This window comes from Mandrillus leucophaeus, unplaced genomic scaffold (assembly GCF_000951045.1).
Source record: "Mandrillus leucophaeus isolate KB7577 unplaced genomic scaffold, Mleu.le_1.0 Scaffold97, whole genome shotgun sequence".
Lineage (NCBI taxonomy): Eukaryota > Metazoa > Chordata > Mammalia > Primates > Cercopithecidae > Mandrillus > Mandrillus leucophaeus.
In genome coordinates this window covers 2140685-2167749 of record NW_012110585.1, presented here as the reverse complement: position 1 = coordinate 2167749, position 27065 = coordinate 2140685, and positions in this window count along the sequence as shown.

Genomic DNA, 27065 nt, shown 5'->3' with positions numbered 1-27065 from the left:
CATTTTTTTATTGCATCTATTTGATTCTTCTCTCTGTCTTCTTTATTATTCTGCCTAGCGGTCTATTTTGTTGATCTTTTCTAAAAACCAGCTCCTGGATTCATTAATTTTTTGAAGGGTTTTTCTTGTCTCTATGTCCTTCAGTTCTGCTCTCTTCTTAGTTATTTATTGTCTTCTGCTAGATTTTGAATTTATTTGCTGTTGCTTCTCTAGTTCTTGTAATTTTGATGTTAGAGTGTCAATTTTAGATCTTTCCTGCTTTCTCTTGTGGGCATTTAGTACTGTAAATTTCTCTCTACACACTGCTTTAAATGTGTCCCAGAGATTCTGGTATGTTGTGTTTTCGTTCTCATTGTTTTCAAAGAACATTTTTATTTCAGCATTAATTTCGTTATTTACCCAGTAGTCATTCAGGAGCAGGTTATTCAGTTTCCATGTAGTTGTGCGATTTTGAGTGAGTTTCTTAATCCTGAGTTCTAACTTGATTGCACTGTTGTCTGAGAGACTATTTGTTATGATTTTCATTCTTTTGTATTTGCTGAGGAGTGTTTACTTCCAATTATGTGGTCAATTTTAGAATAAGTACGATGTGGTGCTGAGAAGAATGTATATTCTGTTGATTTGGGGTGGAGAGTTCTGTCGATATCTGTTAGGTCTGCTTGGTCCAGATCTGAGTTCAAGTCCTGTATATCCTTGTTAATTTTCTGTCTCATTGATCTGCCTAATATTGACAGTCTCCCACTATTAAAGTCAATTAAAGTCTCCCACTATTATTGTGTGGGAGTCTAAGTCTCTTTGTCGGTCTCTAAGAACTTGCTTTATTAATCTGGATGCTCCTGTATTGGGTGCATATCTATTTAGGATAGTTAGCTCTTCTTGCTGCATTGATTCCTTTACCATTATGTAATGCCCTTCTTTGTCTCTTTTGGTCTTTGTTGGTTTAAAATCTCTTTTATCAGAGATTAGGATCACAACTCCTGCTTTTTTTGCTTTCCATTTGCTTGGTAAATATTCCTGCATCCCTTTATTTTGAGCCTATGTGTGTCTTTGCACATGAGATGGGTCTCCTGAATACAGCACACTGATGGGTCTATACTCTATCCAATTTGCCAGCCTGTGTCTTTTAATTGGAGCATTTAGCCCATTTACGTTTAAGGTTAATATTGTTATGTGTGAATTTCATCCTGTCATTATGATACTAGCTGGTTGTTTTGCCTGTTTGTTGATGCAGTTGCTTCATAGTGTCGATGTTCTTTACAATTTGGTATTTGGTATGTTTTTGCAGTGACTGGTACCAGTTTTTCTGTTCCATGTTTACTGCTTCCTTCAGGAGCTCTTGTAAGGCAGCCCTGGTGGTGACAAAATCTCTCAGTATTTGCTGGTATGTTAAGGGTTTAATTTCTCCTTCACTTATGAAGCTTAGTTTGGCTGGATATGAAATCTGGGTTGAAAATTCTTTTCTTTAAGAGTGTTGAATATTGGCCCCCACTCTCTTCTGGCTTGTAGGGTTTCTGCCGAGAGATCCGCTGTTAGTCTGATGGGCTTCCCTTTGTGGGTAACCTGACCTTTCTCTCTGGCTGCCCTTAACATTTTTTCCTTCCCTTCAACCTTGGTGAATCTGACAATTATGTATATCAGAGTTGCTCTTCTCGAGGAGTATCTTTGTGGTGTTCTCTGTATTTCCTGAATTTGAATGTTGGCCTGTCTTGCTAGGTTGGGGAAGTTCTCCTGGATAATATCCTGCAGAGTGTTTTCCAACTTGGTTCCATTCTCCCGTGACTTTCAGGTACACCAATCAAACATAGATTTGGTTTTTTAACATAGTCCCATGTTTCTTGGAGGCTTTGATCATTCCTTTTTATTCCTTTTTCTCTAATCTTGTCTTCTCTCTTTATTTCATTAAGTTAATCTTCATTCACTGATATCCTTTTTCCACTTGATTGATTTGGCTATGAAACTTGGTTATGCTTCACGAAGTTCTCATGCTGTGTTTTTCAGCTCCATCAGGTCATCTACGTTCTTCTCTACACTGGTTATTCTAGTTAGCAAATTCATCTAACCTTTTTTCAAGGTTCTTAACTTTCTTGCATTGGGTTAGAACATGCTCCTTTAGCTCGGAGGAGTTTGTTTTTACCCACCTTCTGAAGCCTACTTCTGTCAATTCGTCCAACTCATTCTCCATCCAGTTTTGTTCCCTTGCTGGTGAGGAGTTATGATCCTTTGGAGGAGAAAAGGCATTCTGGTTGTTGAATTTTTCAGCCTTTTCACACTAGTTTCTCCCTATCTTTGTGATTTATCTACCTTTGGCCTTTGATGTTGGTGACCTTCGGATGGGATCTCTGAGTGGACCCGCTATTCCTTTCTGTTTGTTAGTTTTCCTTCTGACAGTCAGACCCCTCTGCTGCCAGTCTGCTGGAGTTTGCTGGATGTCCACTCCCGACCCTATTTGCCTGGGGTGTCACCGGTGGAGGCTGCAGAACAGTAAAGGTTGCTGCCTGATCTTTCCTCTGGAAGATTTGTCCCAGATGGTCGCCTGCCAGATGCCAGGCAGAGCTCTTCTGAATGAGGTGTCTGTCAGCCCCTTCTGGGAGGTTCCTCCCAGTCAGGACACACAGGGGTCAGGGACCCACTTGAGGAGGCAGTCTGACCCTTAGCAGAGCTCGGCTGTGCTGGGAAGTTCAGGGCTGTCTTCAGAGCTGTCAGGCAAGGGCCTCTACCTCTGCTGAAGCTGCACTCACTGCCTCCCCTTTCCCCAGGTGCTTTGTCCCAGGGAGATAGAGGTTTATCTATAAGACCCTGAATGGGGCTGCTGCCTTTTTTTCAGAGATGCCCTGCCCAGAGAAGAGAAACCTGGGTCTGGCCACAGCAGTCTTGGTGAGCTGCAATGGGTTCCGACCAGTTCTAACTTCCCAGCGGCTTTGTTTACACTGTTATCATAAAACCACCTAGTGAAGCCTCAGCAATGGCAGACGCCCCTCCCCCTGCCAAGCTCTTCCTGTCCCGGGTCAATCAGACTGCTGCTGTGCTGGCAGCAAGAATTTCAGGCCAGAGGATCTTAGTTTGCAGGGCTCCGCAGGGGGTGGGACCCCACCGAGCCAGACCAGTTGGCTCCCTGGCTTCAGCGCCCCTTTCCTGGGGAGTGAACAGCTCTGTCTCGCTGATGTTCCAGGCGCCACTGTGGTATAGAACAAAAGAACTCCTGCAGCTAGTTCAGTGTCTGCCCAAATGGCTGCCCAGTTTTGTGCTTGAAACCCAGGGCCCTGGTGGGGTAGGCACCGGAGGGAATCTCCTTCCCTCCTGGTTTGCAGGTTGCGAAGACCATGGGACAAGCGCAGTATCTGTGCTAGAGTTCCTCAGGCTCAGTCCCTCATGGTTTCTCTTGGGTAGGGGAGAAAATTCCCCGACCCCTTGCACTTCCCGGGTGAGTCGACACCCTACCCTGCTTCAACTCGCCCTCCGTGAACTGCACCCACTGTCCAACAGGTCCCAGTGCCTCAGTTGGTGCCTCAGTTGGAAATGCAGAACCAGGTGCCTCAGTTGGAAATGCAGAAATCACCCATCTTCTGCATCAGTCTCACTGGGAGCTACAGACCGGAGCTCTTCCTATTCAGCCATCTTGCCAGCAATTCTCATCAAAAATATCTTTTTAAGTATAAAATAAGAAGAGTTTTTTTTTCTTCCAAGCCCTCCCTGGTATATCTTTCTAGAAAACACGATTTATGTGTGCCACTTTATTTACATGTGCTACTTTTTTATTTGCATAAAAATATTATACACACTATTCTGTACCACCGTAGAGCTTTTTGTTAATTTGTGGGTTTTTTTGCTTTGTTTTTAACCCAAAAGAGAAAAAAAAAGTAGCAAGAGAAGAGCATGAACAATTAATGGCAGGGAAAGGGCGGAGTTCCATGAATTCAAATGCTGTTCATATGATTCCACTAAACTTTTATTTTAACGTGACTTTTTAAAATCAAAACATCCCTTGAGCAATTAAGAGAGTCAGCACCTACAGCTGGGGCAGAGGATGGCTAAGACAAAGCTCGCCAGTAGCTTCAAATTTCTCAGAAACACATTAGATATGAACACAATGTCAGCAGGCTCAAGCGTCTCACCCATCACATGGGATGAGGAAAGAAAAACTAGTAATGAACTGTGTTTAAATGGCCTCTTGCCAGCATTCCCACTCTTCTTGTGAGTAAAGGAGAGAAGAAATACCATTGAAATACTATCTGATGGGGTGTGGTGCCTCATACCTGTAATCCCAACACTTTGGGAGGCCAAGGCAGGAGGATTACTGGAGCCCAGGAGTTGGAGACCAGCCTGGGCAACATGGCAAAACCCCATCCCTACAAAAAATACAAGAATCAACCAGGCATGGTGGCTCGCACTTGTGTTCCTAGCTACTCAGGGGGAGCTGAAGTGGGAGAATTGTTTGAGCCCAGGAGGCAGAGGTTGCAGTGAGCCAAGATCACGCCTCTGCACGCCAGCCTGGGTGACACAGCCAGGCCCTGTCTTGAAAGAAGAAAGAAGAAAAGAGGAAGGAGAGGGGAAGGGAAGGGAGGAGAGGGGCCTCTGCATTGCTAGTGTTTCCAGAAGAACATTATGGAGCATGCTCTGACTTTCAGCCTCTTTGGACAGCCATGCAGGGAGCAGCACGCATTGAACATGGCCTTCATGGGGTTGTTCATGTCTTCCTAGCCTTTCACAGCAGCTTTGCGTACATAAAAGTCCTCTTGCATTAGGAATGGAAATACTTATAAAAGAAAATCCTCTAGAAAATATGGAGTTACAATTGCCAGGCATTTGCCTAAAGTACATCTCCAAGTTCTCTATATTAGGACAGCCGCTGCAGGTGAAGGTATTAAATACACTGTATTTGTTTTTCAAGATTCCCCACAACCTTGAATTTCAGGAGAAGAAATTCTGCTCAATCCTTGTCAAAAGTATATAATTCTATTTTTCTTCCTAGTTTTTTTTTTTTTTTTGAGATAGAGTCTCGCTCTGTTGCCCAGGCTGGAGTGCAGTGGTGCGATCTTGGCTCTCTGCAACCTTTGTCTCCCGGGTATAAGCGATTCTCCTGCCTCAGCCTCCCAAGTAGCTGGGTTTACAGGCACGTGCCACCACACCTGGCTAAATTTTGTACTGTTAGAAGAGGAGGGGTTTTCACCATGTTGGCCAGGCTGGTCTCAAATTTCTGACCTCAGGTGATCTCCCTGCCTTGGCCTCCCAAAGTGCTGAGATTATAGTGTGAGCCACAGCACCTGTAATCCCAGCCCAGCCTTAGTTTTTATTTTTATTTTTCCCTTGAGACAGAGTCTCACTCTGTTGTCCAGGCCACAGTGAAGTGGTGCAATCTTGGCTCACTGCACCCTCAAACTTCTGGCCTCAAGCAGTGCTCCCACTCAGGCTCCCAAGTAGCCAGGACCGCAGACACATGCCACCATGCCCACTTAATGTTTTTTGATTTTTTGTAGAGACAGAGACTCACTATGTTGTCCAGGCTGGTCTCAAACTCCTGAACTCAGACGATTCTACCTCCTTGGCCTCCCAAAGTGCTGAAATTACAGGCTTGAGTCACTGCACACAGCCAGTTTTTATATATATATATATATATAATTTTCCTTTTTGTTTTTTAAAATAGGAATTGGGTGGGGCACAATGGCTCATGTCTGTAATACCACCACTTTGGGAGGCCATGGTGGGTGGATCACTTGAGACCAGGAGTTTGAGACCAGCCTGGCCAACATGGTGAAACCCAGTTTCCACTAAAATGCAAAAATTAGCCAGGCGTTGGTGGCACATGCCTGTAATCCCAGCTACTCGGGAGGCAGGAGAATTGCTTGAGCCTGGGAGGTGGAAGTCACAGTGAGGCAAGATTGCGCTATTGCACTCCAGCCTGGGCAACAGGGCGAGACTCTGTCTCAAAAATAAAATAAAATACCAACAAGGTCTCGCTGTGTTGCCCAGGCTGGTCTCAAACTCCTGACCTCAAGCATCCTCCTGCCTCAACTTCCCAAAGTGCTGGGGTTACAGATGTGAGCCACCATGCCCAGCCCTTCCTTTCTTCCCAGTTTTTAGAACCATGCATTCAGGATCACCTTTGCCTACTCATTTATAAAAGCTAAAATATAAGAAACTAGTCCGTTTTATTCAACAATCATTTTAGGAAGCATCTACTGGGAAAACAGATCCCTTGGAAATGCAGGGATGCGATGTCTGCCTCTGACCTCAAGGGAAGGCTCACTGCCAGCTGAGCCAGAAGACTTGTCCTGTCCTCATCCCCATCTCAGCAAACGCCACCTCCAAGTTGCTCAAGCCCAAAACCCCGAGGGCCACAACCTGGAGAAACCCTGAAGACATTATGTTAAGTGGAACAAGCCAGTCACAAAAGGACAAATGGACAAATTACTCCACTTATGTGAGGTCCCAAGAGAAGTCAAATTCCTGGAGACAGGAGTGGTGGCTTCCAGAGACTGGGATGGGGATGAGGAGGACAGAGCTTCAGTTGGGGAAGATGGGAAAGTTCTGGAGAGGGATGTGACGCTGGCTGCACAGCAGCGTGGATGCACTTACTACCTCTGCTTTGCACACTTGAACACGGTTGAGCTGGTGAATTTCTCCCTTTCATCCAGTAATTGCCTCAGCATGAAGTCCCGTCAGTTCTACATCCAAAGCATGCCGAGTCTGTCCTGCAGACTCTGGCCGAGCAACAGATGAAAGGAGTACGCTGACACAGGTATTTTGCCTGACAGTGTGGCTAGCGGACCGCACAGCTCAGCACTGCTGACGAGAGTCCTGCAGCTACCAAGAGAGTGCAGCTCCCATAAGCTGGCCCTGCTCACATTTATTTAGTACAGATTTAATGACAAAGGCTTGCAGCAAACACAATTTGTGGGTAATAAACGTTATTGACCCCCCAAGTAGAGAGCAGTCCTGCACAAAAATGATCAATGGTTGGTTTCTGGAGACAGGAGTAAACAAATTTATCTAGATATGTTCCTTTACATTCCCTTGTTATCTACCCTTTGCTCTTAGGCTCTGGATAGGAGAATTTGGCTGTCTCCAGCCAAATTTTCTTTCAAAGCTTTTGCAAAACCCCCCAGCCTTCTGAGAAGATTTGTGTCTTTCCCTGTAACTTTTTCTTACAACTTTCCCCACCACCCTGACTGAACTCCTACATCTCCCCCTTTTCTGTTTTTGCATCAGGTTTTGTTGATTGAAGAGTACAAATGTGTGCAGCAAACAGGTCTGGCTTTGCAGTTTGTCTGGCATAGCGGTTACTGCTGATATTCCAGCTTTGCATCCTAGAATTAGTAAATAACGTAAGACAAACTTGAGCATAATCAGTAACATTCTTTTCCAATCAAGGAGTGACCCCCCCAGGAGTGGGGATCTAGCCAGGAGAGATGTTCTTGCACATCCTGCCATATGGCTGTTTGTTGGGCATGTAGATCTATGGTGTTTAGGGATGCTAGAAGTTTAGTTTTGAGTTGCCTTATGTCTGCTGTGAAATTATCATGTAAGATTCCCCGAGGAGTTGTTTCACCTCCTCCCAACTACACATTGATTGATTCCAAGGTGACACAGATGTGCTTATTCTCCCAGTCACAGTTTCATTGCTGTTGGAATGCCAATGCATCTTGCCACTCGCCTACGTATTCCAAGGCAGCCTGGAGTGCTTGCAGGCATGCAAGAATCTTTTCATCTATACTCTGCTATAAGAGAAGTTCATTAGACATATTTTTGGCCAAGTTATCTATAAAGGTAGCTGTTTGTACTGATTCAGTAATAGAGACCACAGCAACACTAGCAGTTGCCAAGATGACTATGGCTGAGACTATAAAGGCTGTAAGTGTGCCCATGAATCTTTGGGTCTGACCTGGGACAGGGCATGTTCTAAGGTGGCAAAGACAGAAAAGCCTTGCCAATTGCATGTCAAATTGACTGGTAGGAATGCCTCAGATTTTCTCCTTATACTACGATGCTAGTAATATTTAAATTAGATATATTGTAATTAGTGATACATGAGGTGAACCAAGCCTGTCCCTGCAGTTGGGTCAGAAACGTGGAATTTAGGGGTGTAATCATTATTAGTTATCATAAGGAAAACATATGGACGGGTAGTGCAAATCTGGCATTGATCTGTGTGATTATGAATAATGGTCATAGTTTAGTTACTAGAATTATGATATGTCCCATGCCAGGTGTCAAGGGAGGTACTAAGATGTCCCAGGTGCCATAAAGTGTCTTGGGGTGGCATGGACTTTACTTGGGGTCTGGGATATCCCATCCCCCCATCAGCCCAAATCATAGAGGGATGGGACGTGGCTATGAAACTGTGATTGATGCCATGACATGAGTATGGTTGCCCTGCAAATGGCAGTGGGGGCTCCAGTCTAAGATGTTATAATTGCTTAAGTGGAGGCTACAGGCATGTCCCCTGTGACAGACCTCCCAGCCAAAGTGGAATCCATTACTTTGCTGGCTACGTTCTTTAGCACAGGAAGGAATGTTGGGGAAAGTGGCATTGGTTGCATTGCCCAGCTGAGGCTACCTGCAACCAAGAATGTTAAGGCATTTCCTTTGCCATGACGTAGTCATAATTGTGATTGGGCAGGTGCACAGTAAGGGTTAGAACTTTTATAACTTACACACAGTGGGAAGATAGTGGAGTGATATGTAGTGTTACCTGGCACCTTAGTCCAATGTGTGCCGTTAATGAGGGATCCCACTGGGGGTAAGTCAATCCCTCCTAGCCAAGCATTTACATTATTAGAGGCTGGGAAGGGAGTGTCTGCCCAAGTAACAGGGCAGAACTTTTTCAAGTGCTATGAGTTTCAGGTGCTAAGGATCTAAGAGATGGGTCCAATAGAGAGTATCAGGTGTGGATTGCAGGCAGAGCAATGGCATAGAAAGGATCAGTACCCTATGTGAGTTGCAATGTACAACAGAGAGCATAGCAAGGAATAAACTATCTGGAGTGAATGGTGTCTGTGTCCGGAGCAGAATTCGCTCAGCCTCCTGAGTTGTCTTCTTTAGCACCCCCCAGGTAATGTCTGGGGCTTGTGTCATCCCAGGAAGCCGCATCATCCAGGGGTGTGTGTCCTGCAAGGACATTCCCTTCATTTCTGGTACCAGGTTGGGTCCTAGCCACGCCATGGTAAGGTTTGATGCATCATGCTGGAATCCAAAGAGGATCTGAGGGGATGTGAACAGAAGCATATCCTCTTCCCCACGTTAACAAATCATTTGGACCACACCATACATTGCTGTTTACATCTTTCCATGAAAGAAAGGGTTTTATGTCTTGAGAGGTTTTAGCAAAGTGCTTTTCTATAGCTGATTGAAATTTATCTTTTAAATTTCGGAAATTAAGGGTAAATAAAGCTTGTGCTAGTAGTGTTGCAGGGTCCTTACTCATATTCCCCTTTTTTGTTTTCTGAGCATATTTTTAAGAGTAGAGTGGACATATTCTACTATGGCCTGTCTTTGGGGGTTATATGAAATGCTTGTGGAATGTTGGATGTTCCACATGTGATAAAATTATTGAAATAGTGAGCTGGCATAAGCTGGACCATTATCAGTTTTAATTTTTGTGGGCCACCTCATAAACAGAAAAGAGAAGATGTTTAGCAACATATTGGGTGGACTCTCCAGGAAAAGCATGTGTGCTAATTAGGTGATAATTGGTATCAATGGCATACATATCTAAGTTTTTCAAATTCAGGGACATGCGTAACATCTGTTTGCCATAACTGACTAGGTTCTAGTCCTCTAGGGTTAACACCTGTTGAAGGAGGGTGTCACGCACATCCATGTGAAGAGACCACCAAACAGGCTTTGTGTGAGCAATAAAGCTTTTTAATCACCTGGGTACAGGTAAGCTGAGTCTGAAAAGAGAGTCAGCAAAGGGAGTTATGGGTGGGGCAGTTTTATAGGATTTGGATAGGTCGTGGAAAATTACAGTCAAAGGGAGTTGTTCTCTTGCAGGCAGGGGATGGTAGGGGAGTCAGAAGGTGCTCAGTGGGAGAGCTTCTGAACTAGGAGAAGGAATTTAACCAGGTAATGTCAACAGTTAAGGCAGGAACCGGCCATTTTTACTTCTTTTGTGATTCTTCAGTTGCTTCAGGCTGTCTGGATGTATACATACAGGCTTGAGCTCAGAGGTCTGACATTCCTGTGTTCTTATATTAATAAAAAAATAGTGTTGAAGTGTTGGGGCAGCGAAAATTTTTTTTGGGGTGGTATGGAGAGATAATGGGCGATGTTTCTCAGGGCTGTTTTGAGCAGGATTAGGGGCGGTATGGGAACCTAGAGTGGGAAAGATTAAGCTGAAGGAAGATTTTGTAGTAAGAGGTGACATTGTGAGGTTGTTAGAAGGAATATTTGTCATATAGAATGATTGGCAATGACCTGTATACGGTTTTGTATGAATTGAGAAACTAAATGGAAGACACAAGGTCTGAGTAAGAGAAGGAGAAAAACAGGTATTAAAGGACTAAGAATTGGGAGGACCCAGGACATCCAATCAGAGTGCCTAAGGGGGTTCAGCATGATTATTCACTTGGTTGGCGAGTTTTTGAGCTCTATCCTTGAGTTTTTTTATGTTGTCATATGCCAGGCCAGATTGATAAAGTAAAAACAACACTCTTCATTTAAAAATATACAGAGTTCCTCCACCCCCCGTTTGTTTTTGTTTTTGTTTTTGTTTTTGTTTTAGCAGTAAGTTGAGGCCTTGGCAATTTTGGAGGACAGAGAAATGCAAATCCAACAATTGTTTGTTAAAAAAGGATTAGAAACGGCTAGGAGAGAGTGAGTAAGATGGATAGTGTGGTGGAGACAGCTGGGTAGAGGTAGAGAGTGGTATAAGAATGGGAATAAGAATAAGTGAGTATAAAGGTAAAGAATAGGACTTCATCAGGGTGAAAGTATTGGAGGGTACCTTGCCACTGAAGATCTATCTACTTCAAGAGAGACTTAAGGGTGGTGGTTTGAGGTAAAACCAGGAGCCACTGAATACCAAGAGCCTGAGAAACTGCTTGGGTGACTTAACTAATAAAGGCTGGTCTGTTATTGGACTGTATAGAGGTGGGAAGTCCAAACCAAGGAATTATGTCTGACAGAAGGGAAGAAATGACCAAGGTGGCCTTCTGAGACCCTGTGAGAAAGACCTCTACCCATCCAGTGGAAGTGTCTACCCAGACCAAGACGTATTTTAGTTTCCTGACTCGGGGCATATGAGTAAAGTTAATTTGCCAGTCCTGGGCATGGGCAAATCCCCGAGCTTGATGTGTCGGGAAGGGAGGGGGCCTAAACAATCCCTGAGGAGTAGTAGAATAGCAGATGGAATGCTGAGAAGTGATTTTTTGAGGATAGATTTCCATGGTGGAAAGGAAATGAGAGGTTCTAAGAGGTGGGCTAGAGGTTTGTAACCAAATGGAAGAGGTTATGAAATGGTGACAGAATAGAATAGGCCTGTGAGACTGGAAGGAGATATTTTCCTTGGTCTGAGAACCATTTTCCTTGTGTGGGAAGAGATTGATAGGTAGAAGTTACAGTGAGGGAGTAGGTGGGAGTGACTGATGAGAAGGAGAAAAACTGGCCATGAGGGACGGAAGTTGGAATGTTAACTGCTTCTTTAGCTACCTTATCAGCATAAGTGTTGTCCTGAGCGATGAGATCTGATGCCTTTTGATGGCCCTTGCGGTGAATGACTACAGCTTCCTTTGAAAGTAAAGCGGCCTTGAGAAGAGTTTCTATTAAACAGGCATCAATGAGGGAGGACCCTTGCATAGTGAGGAAACCTCTTTCAGCCTATGTAAGAGCATGGTGGTGCAGGATGTGGAAGGCATATTTAGAGTCAGTATAAATATTGACACGTAGCCCTTTTGCAAGAGTGAGGGCCTGAGTTAAGGCAATGAGTTTGGCTTGCTGAGAAGTAGTGGCGGGGGGCAGAGTGGTAGATGTGGAAGATACTATAGCATAGCCTGCCTTTGCTGGTGAGTGGCAACTAGACCTGGTGGAACTGCCATCAATAAACCAAGTGTGATCAGGGGGAGGAACAGGGAAGAAGGAAATATGGGGAAAATGGGGTGAATGTCAGGTGGATCAGAGAGATATAGCCATGGGGGTCAGGTGTGGTATCAGGAATAATGTGGGGGGCCAGCCTAAAACAGTAAAGTTTTTGGACAGAAAGGCTACAGGGTGCGGTCCCAGTTCTTGTGTAAGAATTCTGACCACTCCACCCTGCATTTCAGGTGTGTGTAATGAAAAAGGGTTGGGATGAGTTAGGGAGAGCTAGTGTGGGAGCAGATTCTAGGACTGTTTTTAAGGAACAGAAAGAGGAGTGGGGAAAGGATTTAGGATCTATGGGGTCAACTAGGTTTCCTTTTGTGAGTTTATATAATTTTTTTTTAGGATGGCAAAACCAGGTATCCAAAGGTGAAAGTATCTAAGCATGCCTAGGAAGGAAAGGAGTTATTGCTTTGTAGAAGGGGTTGGGGTTTGGGAGATTAGCCAGACATGATCAGCAGGCAGAGTATGTGTTTTTATGAAGAATTATGCCAAGATAGGTAATGGATGAGGAAGAAATTTGGGCTTTGGAGGGGCATACGCGATATCCTTTTGAGAACAGATATTGGAGGAGCAGGAGGATGTCCTTTTGGGAAGATTTGTAGGATCTCTAAAGTAGAAGATTGTCAAAATATTCAATAAAGTGAGAAGCAGATGGATGGAAAGAAAGGAAATCATGAGGAAGTGCTTGACTGAAGTAATGGGGGCTCTCCCTGAAGTCTTGCAGCAGTACAGCCCAGGTAAGTAGCTGAGGCTGATGGGTGTCAGGGTTAGTCCAGGTAAAAGCAAAGAGAAGCTGGGACAAGAGGTGCAAGGGAATAGTGAAGAAAGCATCTTTAAGATCAAGAATGGAATAGTGAGTTGCGGAGGAAGGTATTGAGGACAGGAGAGTACATGGGTTTGGCACCATGGGATGGATAGGCAAAAATTTGGTTGATAAGGTGCAGATCCTGAACTAACCTGTAAGACTTGTCTGGTTTTTGAACAGGTAAAATGTGATATTATTCATAGTATCTTCACTATTACTGCTAATATCACAGTGGGTGTACACCCCACCCTGTTTTATTATTTGTAATATCTCCGCTCTTACTGCTAATATCACCATGGGTGTACATCCTGGGTGTCCACCCTGTGATATTATTCTTAATAACTTTGATGTTACTGCTAATATCACAGTGGGTGTGCACCCTGTGATATTATTCATCATGTCTTCGATGTTACTGCTAATATCTCAGTGGGTGTACATTCTGGATGCACACCCTGTGATATTATTCATATCTTTGATATTACTGCTAATATCATAGTGGTTGTATGCCCTTGGTGTCCAGTCTGTGATATTATTTATAACATGTTTGATATTACTGCTAATATCACAGTGAGTGTACACCCTGTGATATATGTAAAATCTTAGATATTTCTGCTAATTTCACACTGGTTGTACACTCTGGGTGTACACCCTGTCATATTATTCATAATACCATCTCTATTACTGCTAATATTACAGGGGTATATACCCTGGGTGTACTCCTTGTGATATTCATAATATTTTGATATTACTGCTAATATCACAATGATTGTACACTCTGTGATGTGATTCATAATATCTTCGATATTACTACTAATATCACATTGGTGTTTACCCCTTGATATTATTCATAATATCTTTGGTATTACTGTTTATATGACAGTGGGTGTACACCCTGTAATATACCCTGTACACCCATGTGATAAATGGAAATAAAATTTGAAGATATTACTTATAATATCTTCAATATTACTGCTAGTATCACAGTGTGTGTACATCCTATGATGTTCTTCATAATATCTTCAAGATTACTGCTAATATCACAGTGGGTATACACCCTGTGAAATTATAATAACTTTGATATTACTTCTGATATCACAGTGGGGTTCACCCTGTGATGTTATTTATAATATCTTTGATATTACTGCTAATATCACAGTGAGTGTACACCTGGGATGTACACCCTGTGCTATCATTCATAATATAGTCGATATTACTGCTAATATCACTACTCGGGAGGCTGAGGCAGGTAACACTGGTAACACTTATGGCTCAAACCCAGGAGGTGAAGGTTGCAGTGAGGTGAGATGGTGCCACTGTACTCCAACTTGGGCGACAAGGTGTGACTCCACCTCAAAAAAAAAAAATAAAAATAAAAAGCAAAAATCCCAGGAAATCCCGTATCTCTGAAACAACTACCTTTAGCCTTCCATGACCATCTTTATATATGTGATTTTCTTATGTAAAATTTCTAGAAAAGGCAAATCTATAGAGACAAATAAAATGAATTAGTAGGGACTAGAGACACATATGCATAACACACTTATTTATACACATACCTACAGGTGTATGTATATGTGCTTTGATATTCCGACAAAGAGTCAAGATTGCGGTCTTTTCTTGTGACTTGTTGATGATTCTGTCTCAAATTTTAGTTAGATGATAGGTAGATGTAACTATATGTGTATAAACGTACATACATATGGTATTTTGTAAATATGTCAGGCCCATTGTTAGAGAATACTTTCTTTTGACTTTCCTTCCTCCACTTGTACCCTGTAAACAAACAATTGTTAATAGTTACGTGACCTTCCCTCTCTTTCTCCATGCTCATAGACTCATAGTCAATATAATGTATCATTGGGTATAATCGTATAATGCACATACACCATTTCCTGTGTGTTTAATCATATGTGGGGATTTTACTCAGTATTGTTTGCTTCATAAACACAGGACCATACAATACACAATTTTCTGTGTTTTGCTTCCCTCCATATATTGTGGAAATCCCTCCAAGTCAAATGATAAATCACCTAATACATTCTTAATTTTTAGTTATTTAAATAATTTACTCACATAGCTCAAAATTCAAAAGGCACGGAATTGTGTATAATGAAACGTCTCCTTTCAACTTTGTTTCCTGGGGCACCCAGTTTATCCACACAAAAACCTGCACACAGGTCTTTTAGATGCTTTATTCATAAAAGCCTTTTCAGACTGGCTTCTTTAACTTAGTAATAAGAACTTAAGTTTCCTCCATGTTTTTTCATGACTTGGTAGCTCATTTCTTTTTAGCACTGAATAAAATTCCATTGTTTGGATGAACCAGAGTTTATTTATCTAGACATCTTAGAGATTCCCAGTTTGGGCAGTTATGAATAGGCTTCTGTAAATACCTGCCTACAGGTTTTTGTGTGGACATAAGTGTTACCAGTGTGACCAGATTTTCACAGACTCCCCCAGAAGATATTCTTTTCATATACAAGTGAGTACGTGAAGGTATGTGTGAATCTATATTTACATAATTTCTTCCTACGTCCACTGCTTTTCATTTTTTTACACCAACATTTTTTACACCAACACATTTTCATAAAACATCCTGTATTTGCCAATCTAGTAGGTGTAGCTCGAATTATTACCTTGTTTTAAATTGCATTTGTTTTCTTAGGAGACTGAGCATTTTATATATATTCAAGAACAATTTGCATTTTTTCTGTGAACTGTGTGTTCATAACTTTATAATTTTCACGTACTTTTTTTCTTATAGATTTGCAAAAACTCTTTGTATATTAAGGAGATTAGCCCCCTATCTATTTGTAACATTTTTCTCCGTTTGTCATTTGTCATTTGTCTTTTGGCTTCACTTGCAAACATTTTTTAAAAACAAACATCTGTTTGAGTCCCTCTGTCAATTCTTTTTTTCTTTTTTGAGACAGAGTTTCATTCTTGTTGCCCAGGCTGGAGTGCAGTGGCACGGTCTCGGCTCACTGCAACCTCTGCCTCCCTGGTTCAAGCAATTCTCCTGCCTCAGTCTCCCAGATAGCTGGGATTACAGGCACTCATGACCACGCCAGGCTAATGTTTGTATTTTCAGTAGAGATGGGGTTTCACCATGTTGGCCAGGGTGGTCTCAAACTCCTGACCTCAGGTGATCCACCTGCCTCAGCCTCCCAAAATGCTGGGATTACAGGTGTGAGCTACTGTGCCCAGCCCATGCTTTAAATTCTTCAGGGTATCTGCTATCCTGTCCTTTTTTTCTTTTTTTTTTTTTAAAAGATGGGTTCTTGCTCTGTTGCCCAGGCTGTGCAGTGGTGTGATCATAGCTCACTATGCTCTTGAACTCATGGGCTCAAGCAATCCTCCTGCCTCAGCCTTCCGAGTAGCTGGGACCACAGGTGTTCACCACCATGCCTGGCTATTTAAAAGTTTTTTTTGTAGAGATGGAGTCTTGCTCTGTTGCATAGGTTGGAGTGCAGTGGCATGATCATGGCTCACTGCAACCTCAAACGCTTGGCCTCAAGCAGTCCTTCTACCTTGACCTCCCAAAGTGCTAGGATTACAGGCATTAGCCGTCACATTCGGCCTATCCTGCCCTATTTTAAAGAATATTTAGACAAAAGAAAGCTGCTCCTATCGTAGCTTGAGCCCCTTTCTGTAGATGTCTGACCTGCAGACCCTGACCCAGCAACAGATGAGAGATGTACACTAACACAGATATTCTGCCTGTCAGTCGGCTAAGGGGCTCTGCTCTGAGTCTGGAGCATCCCGCTGATAAGCCAGTGAAGTTTGCATTTATTTAGTACAGATTAAATGACAAAGGCTTTGAGTCAACACATCTATGGGTAATTAACCCCTGAGTAGAGAGCAATTATGCACCCGAGGTTGATCAAGTTTGGTCTTAGGACCACATGAGTAAACAAGCTGTTTAGATAAACTTCCCCACATTTCCTTGTTATTTGCTTTTTTTTGCTATCAACTAAAGGTAAAGAGGATTAGACTGCCTTCAGCCAAATCTTTTACTGAAGCTATGCAAGCCTTCTGGCTTTCCAAGAAGGTTTGTGTCTATATCATATAACTTCACCTTACAATTTTTCCAGCCACACTGACTGATCCCCTACACCTTTCTTCTGAAAAGAAGTCTTCAGATTGGCTTCTTTAACTTAGTAAGAAGCACTTAAGGTTCCTCTATGTCTTTTCATCTCGTGATAGCTCATTTCTTTTTAGCACTGAATAAAATTTCCTTGTTTGGATGGACCAGAGTTTGTTTATCCATTCTCCTACTGTACGATGTCTTGGTGGCTTCCCCGTTTTGACAATTATGAACAAAACTTCTATAAACATCTGTGTACAGATTCGTGTGGACATAAGTTTTCAACTTATTTGGGTAAATACTAAGAAGCGAATGAGAGCTCCTGTTGTTCCACATTCTTGTCAGCATTTGGTGTTGTCCATGTTTGGGGTTTGGGTCACATGAACAGGTGTGTAGTAGTATCTCATTGTTTTAATTTGCATTTCCCGATGATTTATGAAGTTGACCATCTTTTCACATTATTATTTGCCATCTGTATATCTCCTTGCTCATTTTTTGCTCAGGTTGCTAATATTCTAATTGTTGAATTTTACAAGTTCTCTGTGTGTTTTGGCTAACAGTGCTTTATCAGTAATATCTTTTGCAAACATTTTCTTCCACTCTATGAGTTGGTGTTTCATTCTCTTGACAGTGTCTTTCATGGACCAGAAGTTTTTAATTTTAATGAAGTTTAGCTTATAAATTACTTCTTTCATGGATCACGTCTTTGGTGTATCTAAAAAAGTGATTGACCAACTCAAGGGTGTGGAGATTTTCTCCTATGTTATCTTCGAAGGGTTTCAATTTTGAGTTTTACATTCAAGACTATCATCCATGTTGAGTTAATTTTTGTGAAATGTGTAAAGTCTGCATCTAGGTTCATTTTTTTAATTTGCATGTTGGATGTCCTCTTGTTGAAAAAACTCTTTTCTCCATTGCATTGCATTTGTTCTTTTGTGAAAGATCAATTGATTATATTTGTGTGGGTCTGTTTCTAGACTCTCTATTCTGTCCCATTGATCCATTGCCTCTCTCCTCTCCTCTCCTCTTCTCTTCTCTCCTTTTTTTTTATATTGTTTGTTAAGATGGAATCTCACTGTCACCCAGCCTGGAGTGCAGTGGTATGATCTTTGCTCACTGCAACCCTTGCCTCCCCAGCTCAGGGAATCCTCCTGCCTCAGCCTCCCTCAACTGGGACCACAGGCACGCACCACCATGCCTGGCTGATTTTTTGTGTTTTTGGCAGAGATGGGGTTTCGCCATGTTGCCCCGGCTGGTCTTGAACTTCTGAGCTCAAGCAATCCTCCCACCTCGGCCTCCTAAAGTGCTGGGATTACAGGTGTGAGCTACTGTGCTCAGCAATTAATTCACTATTCTTTCACCAATACCACACTGTCTTGATTACTGTAACATTATAGGAAGTCTTGAAGTCAGGTAGTGTCAGTCCTCCAGTCCTCCAACTGTCTTCTTCTCTGAGTCTTCTGCCTCTCCATATAAACTCTGAAATCTGCTTGTTGATACCTACAACATAGCTTGCCAAAATACATCAATAGCAGAAACTTTTCCTTGAACAGCCTACCTAGGGCAAAGCTGTCATGCCCCATGCACACATTTAGAGCTTTCAATCAACTTTTAGTTTGTGAACCCAAAATATCTAAGACATATCTCAACCTATTTATTTATTTATTTAAGATGGAGTCTCATTCTATCATCCAGGCTGGAGTGCAGTGGTGTGATCTCAGCTCACTGCAACCTCTGCCTCCTGGGTTCAAGTGATTCTCCTTCCTCAGGCTCCCGGGTAGCTGGGATTATAGGCGTGTGCCACCACACCTGGCTAATTTTTGTATTTTCCGTAGAGACAGGGTTTCAGTCATGTTGGCCAGGCTGGTCTCGAACTCCTGGGCTCAGGTGATCCTCCCACCTCGGCCTCCCAAAGTGCTGGGATTACAGGCATGAGCCACTGTGTCTGGCCAGGTCTCAACCAATTTAGAAAGTTTATTTTGCCAAGGTTAAGGACTCTCCCATGGTACAGCCTCAGGAAGCCTGATGATGTGCGCCCAAGGTGGTCAGAACAGCTTGCTTTGGTACATTTTAGGGAGACATGAGACAACAATCAATATGTGTAAGATGGACATTGGTTATGTCTAGACAGGTGGGACAACTACAGGTGGGAGAGGGGACTTCCGGGTCATAGGTAGATAAGAGACATCCTTTTGAGTTTCTAATTAGCCTTTCACTGAATACATGATTTATATGTGAGACAAGGGTAGAGGAATAGTCACTTAGTCTGGCTCAGTGAAACAGGAGGGCAGAGGAAGCAATCAGATATGCATGAGCCTCAGAGGGATGACTTTGAGTTTTGAGTTCTCTCTGTCCTTTGTCCACAAGGAATTTCCTTATGAGTGAACTGGGAGGGAGGTATGTAGCCCTTTTTTTTTTTTTTTTGAGATGGAGTCTGGCTCTGTTGTCCAGGCTGGAGTGCAGTGGTGCGATCTCGGCTCACTGCAATCTCGGCCTCCTGGGTTCAAGCAATTCTCCTGCCTCAGTCTCCTGAGTGGCCTGGACTACAGGCACCTGCCACCACACCTGGCTAATTTTTGTAATTTTAGTAGAGACAGGGTTTCAAACTCCTAACCTCAGGTGATCCGCCCTCATTGGCCTCCCAAAGTGCTGGGATTACTGGCATGAGCCACCGTGCCTGCTGTAGCTATCTTATTAAGGAATAAAATGGGAGGCAGGTTTGCCTGATGTAGTTCCCAGCTTGACTTTTCCCTTGGCTTAGTGATTTAGGAGGTGGCAAGATTTGTTTTCCTTTCACAGGTTCCATATCCTTTTTTTAGTTTTTGAAAATTGAAGTACAACTTAAAGTGCACCAATCATAAGCATAGAGCTCGGTCACGTGCAGTGGCTCACGCCTATAATCCCAACACTTTGGGAGGCTGAGGCAGGCAGATCAACTGAGGCCAAGAGTTTGAGACCAGCCTGGCCAACATGGCGAAACCCCATCTCTACTAAAAATATAGAAATTAGCCAGGCGTGGCGGCACACACCTGTAATCCCAGGTATTTGGGAGGCCAAGGCAGGATAATTGTTTGAACCTGGGAGGCAGAGGTTGCAGTGAGCTGAGGTCATACCACTGCACTCCAGCCTGGGTGACAGAGTGAGATTCAATCTCAAAAAAAAAAAAAAAAATCGAGAGACAGAAAGAAAAAAAAGTGTAGAGCTCAGTGAATTACATGTGCTTCTACACCTGTGTTGTGTGTCTGTCACCCAGAGCGAGATGTGGATTTTATTTTGCTTTTCCTAGGCCACGTCATCCCCGTCCCCATGGATACTCCACTTACTCCTCTTGTGCAGCTTCTGTTTCTTATGTTCTTGAATTTCAGTTGCAAATTCTATTAGTTTTTGTTCACATTGCACCTCTTCTAATTTATGAAGTTTTAAATAGTGACTGTGGCAACTGTCAAAGCTGCATTATCAACAGTGAGGGTGGATCGTGTTACTGTTCGCAATACCCAGTAGCCCTGTGTGAGAGAGAATCAGACTTCTGTCTCTTCCCTGTTGAACTTAGACATGGCCGTGTGACTTGTCTTGCCAATAATATGTAAACAGAAGTGGTGTGTGATGGTTCCAGGAAGAACCTTGAAGAACATGTGTGTGCTTGATCATTCTTTTTCCCTCTCTGCCAGTTACCAGAATATTCTAGGTAATGGCTGCTTTCCCTGCTTGGATCCTACATAAGAACTACGTCATGTGAGCAGAGTACTCAGACACCTGTGATAGACAAGTCATGTGACATATACATCTTTATTTTTCTTTTTTCTTAATTGAATGAACTCCCGGGCTCAAGCAATATTCCTGTCTCAGCCTCCTGAGTACATGGGTGTGCACCACCATGCCTGGCTATTTTAAAAGTTTTTTTGTAGAGATAGAGTCTCGCTCTGTTGCCCAGGCTGGAGTGCAGTGGCATGATTATAGTCTCACTGCAGCCTCAAACTCTTGACCTCAAGTGATCCTCCTGCCTTGGCCTCACAAAGGCTGGGATTATAGGCAGGAGCCACTGCACCCAGCCAAAAAAATTTTTTTTTTCTGTGACAGGGTCTTACTCTGTCACCCAGGCTGGAGTGCAGTGGTAAAATCATGGCTCACTGCAGCCTTGACCTCTTGGGAACAGGTGATCCTCCCACCTCAGCCTCCCCAGTAGCTGGGACCACAGGTGTGCACCATCACACCCAGCTAGTTCTTAGATTTTATGTAGAGATGGGATTTTGTCATATTGCCCAGACTGCCTCGGCCTCTCATAGTGCTGGGATTATAGGTGTGAGCCACTGTGCCTGGCCCAAAAAATTTTAATTGTGATAAAATTCACATAAAATTCACCATCTTGCCATCTGAACCATTTTTTTAATCATACAGTTCAGTAGTTTCAAAAACATTTACATTGTGCAACCAATCTCCAAAATTCTTTTCATCTTGCAAAACTAAAACTCTATATTCATTAAATAATAACTCCTCATTCCCCCCTTCCCTAACCCTTGGCAACCACCTATCTAATTTGTCTCTGAATTTGCACATTCTAGGTATCTCATACAAGTAGAATCACACAGTATTTGTCTTGTGACTGTTTTTTTTTTTTTTTTTTCACTTAGCATAATGTCCTCCAGGCTCATCCGTGTCACATTATGTATCAGAATGTCATTCCTTTTTAAGGCTGAATAAACATTCCATTGTGTGTATAAATATACACAAACAAGGTCGTGTGTGTATGTGTGTGTACATACCACATTTTGTATATCCATTTGTTCATCAATGGATATGTGAGCTGTATCCACCTTTTGGCTATTACGAATAACACTGCAATGAACATTGTTGTACAAGTATCTGTTTAAGCCTCTGCTTTCAATTCTTTGGGGTATATACCCAGAAGTGGAATTGCTAGATCACTTCGGCCTCTTCACCTCTCCACTGTCAACCTCAGCCAACGCTCAGCCATGGCCAACTGCTTCCAGCTTCTTGAATGTGATTTGTTCTCTCTTACTGCCATTCCTTTGTATATGCCTTTCCTTCGCCTGGAAGACGCTCTCTTTGGCTAACTTCTTTTTATTCCCAAAGCCTCAATCCAATTCACCCCTTCCTTTGAGAAAATTTTCTCGATTCTATTCTTCTACCAACCAAGATCAGATGCTTCTGTAATCTAAAGTACGAGATGCATATTTCGTATTTCTTTCATAGTTCAGTTTAATTTTTTGAGAAACTTCCATCCTGTTTTCCCTAGTGACTACACTATTTAACTTTCCCACCAACAGTGCATAAGGTTCTAATTTCTCCATACCCTTGCCTTTTTAAAAAAAAAAATAGATGTCATCTTAATGGATGTGAGGTGCTATCTCATGGTAGTTTTATTTACATTTCCCTAGTGATTAGTGATGCTGAGTATCTTCTCATGTGCTTATTGACCATTTGTATATCTTTGTTTTTTTTCTTTTGTTCTTTTTCTTCCTTCCTTCCCTCCTTCCTTCCTTCCCTCCCTCCCTCCCTCCCTCCCTCCCTCTTTCTTTCTTTCTTTCTTTCTTTCTTTCTTTCTTTCTTTCTTTCTCTCTCTCTCTCTCTCTCCTTCCTTCCTTCCTTCCTTCTCTCTCTCTCTTTCTCTCTTTCTTTCTTTTTCTTTCTTTTCTTTTCTTTTCTTTTCTTTTCTTTTCTTTTCTTTTCTTTTCTTTTCTTTTCTTTCTTTTCTTTTCTTTCTTTCACAGTCTTACTTTGTTGCCAAAGGCTGCAGTGCACTGGCACACTCTCAGCTCACTGCAATCTCCACCTCCCAGGTTCAACAGATTCTCCTGCCTGAGCCTCCTGGGTAGCTGGGATTATAGGTGCCTGCCACCACACCCGGCTAATTTTTGTATTTTTTAGTAGTAACGGGACTTCACCATATTTGCCAGGCTGGTGTTGACTTCCTGACCTCAGGTAATCCACTTACCTTGGCCTCCCACAGTGTTGGGATTAAGGTGTGTGTTGCAGGAAGTCAGGGACCCCGAATGGAGGGACCGGCTGAAGCTACAGCAGAAGAACATAAATTGTGAAGATTTCATGGACATTTGTTAGTTCCCCAAATTAATACTTTTATAATTTCTTATGCCTGTCTTTACTGCATCTCTGAACATAAATTGTGAAGATTTCATGGACTTTTATCACTTCCCCAATCAATACTCTTATAATTTCCTATGCCTGTCTTCAATCTCTTAATCCAGTCATCTTTGTAAGCTGAGGATGTATGTTGCCTCAGGACCCTGTGATGATTGCATTACCTGCACAAATTGTTTGTAAAGCATGTGTGTTTGAACAATATGAAATCTGGGCACCTTGAAAAGAACAGGGTAACAGTGAGTTTCAGGGAACAAGGGAGATAACCATAAGGCCTGATTGCCTGTGGGACCGGGCAGAACAGAGTCATATTTCTCTTCTTGCAAAAGGAAATAGGAGAAATATTGCTGAAATCTTTTTCTCAGCAAGGAACAGCCCTGGGAAAAGAATGCATTCCCAGGGGGAGGTCTCTAAAATGGCCGCTCTGGGAGTGTCTGTCTTACGCAGTTGTAGATAAGGGATGAAATACGCCCTGGTCTCTGGCAGCGCCCCCAGGCTTGCTAGGATTAGGAAATTCCAGCCTGGTGAATTCTAGTCAGACCGGTTGTCTGCTCTCGAACCCTGTTTCCTGTTAAGATGTTTATCAATGACAATGTGTGCCCAGCGGGACATGGACCTTCATCAGAAATTCTAGTTTTGCTCCATCCTTGTGATCTCACTCCATCTCTCTGCCCTTGTGATATTTTATTGCCTTTGAAGCATGTGATCCCTGTGACCCACTCCTTATTCATACACCCCTCCCCTTTTGAAACCCATAATAAAAACTTGCTGGTTTGGCAGCTCAAGGGGCATCACGGAATCTGCTGACATGTGATGTCACCCCCGGAGACCCAGCTGTAAAATTTCTCTCTTTTGTACTCTTTCTCTTTATTTCTCAGACCGGCTGACACATAGGGAAAATAGAAAAGAACCTATGTTGAAATATTGCAGGCTGGTTCCCCCGCTAGGTGTGAGACACCATGCCTGGCCTACATGGTAGAGTTAAAAGCTCTGAGAAGAACATATGGAACCCTCTATCCTTCTGGCTCTGACCCCCCTGTCGGCCTCTTCACCTCTCCACTGTCACCTCAGCCAACGCTCAGCCATGGCCAACTGCTTCCAGCTTCTTGAATGTGATTTGTTCTCTCTTACTGCCATTCCTTTGTATATGCCTTTCCTTCGCCTGGAAGACGCTCTCTTTGTCTGGCTAACTTCTTTTTATTCCCAAAGTCTCAATCCAATTCACCCCTTCCTTTGAGAAAATTTTCTTGATTCCATTCTTCTACCAACCAAGATCAGATGCCTCCGTAATCTAAAGTATGAGATGCATATTTCATATTTCTTTCATAGTTCTGTTTGATTTAAAGATGAGTGCTTGACTGGGCACTAGGAACACCATGACAATGACACATGGCTGAGGTCCAAGTGGCTCACTGTGGTGGTAGAGGAAACATACATATACCTGGATGGTGATGTAATTTAATGGAGTACCTATTGGGCACAGGTTTGACTCAAAGGGCTGAGTGGTCACATGGCACCAGGTAGGCAAGGAATGGCTTTTCTTGGAAGATATTTGAGCTGGGACTTGAAGGATTCTCTGAGTGAGAAGACTTATCTCAAATTATTTTGCGTTAACTTTGCATCCATTGCCTCCTTCCCCATTACTTGGGAGGTGCTCTGAGTACCATGAAGTCACACACTCTGGTCCTTGAAACTGTACTATCTGCAAGAGGACTGATGTGACAGAGGAGGAAGAGGAGTGATTGAAGGGGAGGAAACATGAGCATTGTACAACTCAAGATTCAGGTAGTGTAGTCTCTTGTACTTTATTCTAAGTATGCTAACTCTTTTCTTCTGTGTATGTGGTTTAATTCAAGAAACTAAATGATTTATTTATTAAAATAAGTGATAAAAAGTATTTGAGCTTTTTCATTTGGTTTGGACTTTTCTGCTCTAGGAACTCAGGGATAGTCTGCCTGGTAGTATCTGTGGAGGCTACCATTGAATCAAGGTAACTTCCCACATGACATAGTTCTCTAATCAGAATTGTGCTTTCAGAAGGTTTTGGTAGTGGGGGTGAGCAGCTGCTAGTCCAGGCATGATCTCAAGGGATGAATGAGAGATTTGATGGCTGAAATATTTCTATAGGACTTAGTAGCTATTTGTAGAAAGTTAGAAGAAAGAGGAAAGAGTGTGAAGAATTAAAGATGGTCATTTTAAGAATTAGTGTCATTGGGTGGGAATGCTATTTATAAGTCCAAATGGAAGCCAGAAGTTTGGATTCTGGTGTCTGTCCTGCCTCACTGTAGCTATGTGGCCTTCTATAAATTCTTCAGTAAAAAAATAATGCAGCTGGACCAGGTGATCTCTAAAGACCCTTTCTGGTTCTCAGAGTCTACGAAAAGCTATTTTGCACTCCTATGCTCATCCTTCAGCATGTGGTCAGCTTAGGGTATTTGAAGGCGTTTTAACAAGATCTAGCTACACTCTATTTATTAAAGGACAGGCTGCCAGTTTATTAAAAGACAGCCTGTTCAAATGCTGCTTGGAAATAGAATCAGTGTTCTATGTTCAGGGTACTGTGGCAGGTGGTATTGGGGAGCCCATGGTTTCTGCCATGAAAAAAAAATGAGCCATCTAATCAGAGACAAGTCCAAAGCATTTAGATAGTCAAGCAACTATAATCAGGGACAATAAAAGTACAATTCCTCAGAGTAATGGATTTGAAACAGATTTAAATGAATAAAAAGTATTGGATAAACCTTTGCCTTTCTCTTACTCATGGCTGTGACCATGAGAAATGCTACTAGATGGTGATGATGAAATCAGGCTTAAGTCAACTTGAGTGGCAACCAAGATTTTTGCTCTCCTGCTATGAGAAAACCTCAGACCTCTCTTTGTTCCTTCTTTTCCTCTAAGCCTCCTACTCAAATTTTAGAAAATGTCCAACTGGCCAAGTCTTTCTATTATCAAAGATGTGGTTACTTTGATCACAGTTTGGATAGTTTCCTTACTGAACTCCTAGATACACTTACTGAATGGGAGGCCCTCCCCTGAACTCCTCCCCAACCCCCCACCAACATTTGCCTTGGATCTATGGCAGCCTTCTAGAGCTGAATGCTAATACAGTAATAGTTTTAGGCTTTTCTTTCTGGGGATTTGGATGACTTCTGGGGTACTTTGCTATACTGTGCTCATCAACATCAACACTGATGAAGATGTAGTTGTATACCTTGCTATGAAATAGTGTGTTCTCATTACTGCTTCAGTAAGGAGCAACCCCAGAAGATCTGGCAAGAGCTCTGAGCCAGTACAGTAGTTTGGTGACAAAAATGTTAGGGCTGATAATGGACATCTGGTTCCACTCTGCAGCACTCTGGGCTTCAATTAGGCAGAAAATTCTTTTTTATTTTTATTTTTATTTTTTGAGATGGAGTCTTGCTCTGTTGCCCAGGCTGGAGTGTGGTGGCATGATCTCAGCTCACTGCAAGCTCTGTCTCCCGGGTTCACACCATTCTCCTGCCTCAGCCTCCCAAGTAGCTGGGACTACAGGTGCATGCCGCCACACCTGGCTAATGCTTTGTATTTTTTTTAGCAGAGATGGGGTTTCACTGTGTTAGCCAGGATGGTCTCAATCTCCTGATCTCGTGATCCGCCCGCCTCAGCCTCCCAAAGTGCTGGGATTACAGGCATGCGCCACTGTGCCCAGCCAGCAGAAAATTCTTTAAGGGGTCTGAGCCAGTCATAGATATGCTTTCTTCTAATCTCCCATTCTAGCCAATCAAGTACTTTTTCTTAGGGGCCAGAATGGAAAGCCAGTTTTCAGATTAAAAAAAAAAGAACATACTATGCAAGTTAACTCATTTAATTCTCACGGCAACTCTATGAAATAGTAGTAGTAGTAGTTGTATACTAATTTTTAATGATGAGGAAACTGAGACCCAAGAAGCATAAGGAAATTCTCGAGGTCACATGGCTAGTAAGTGGTGAAACCACACTATG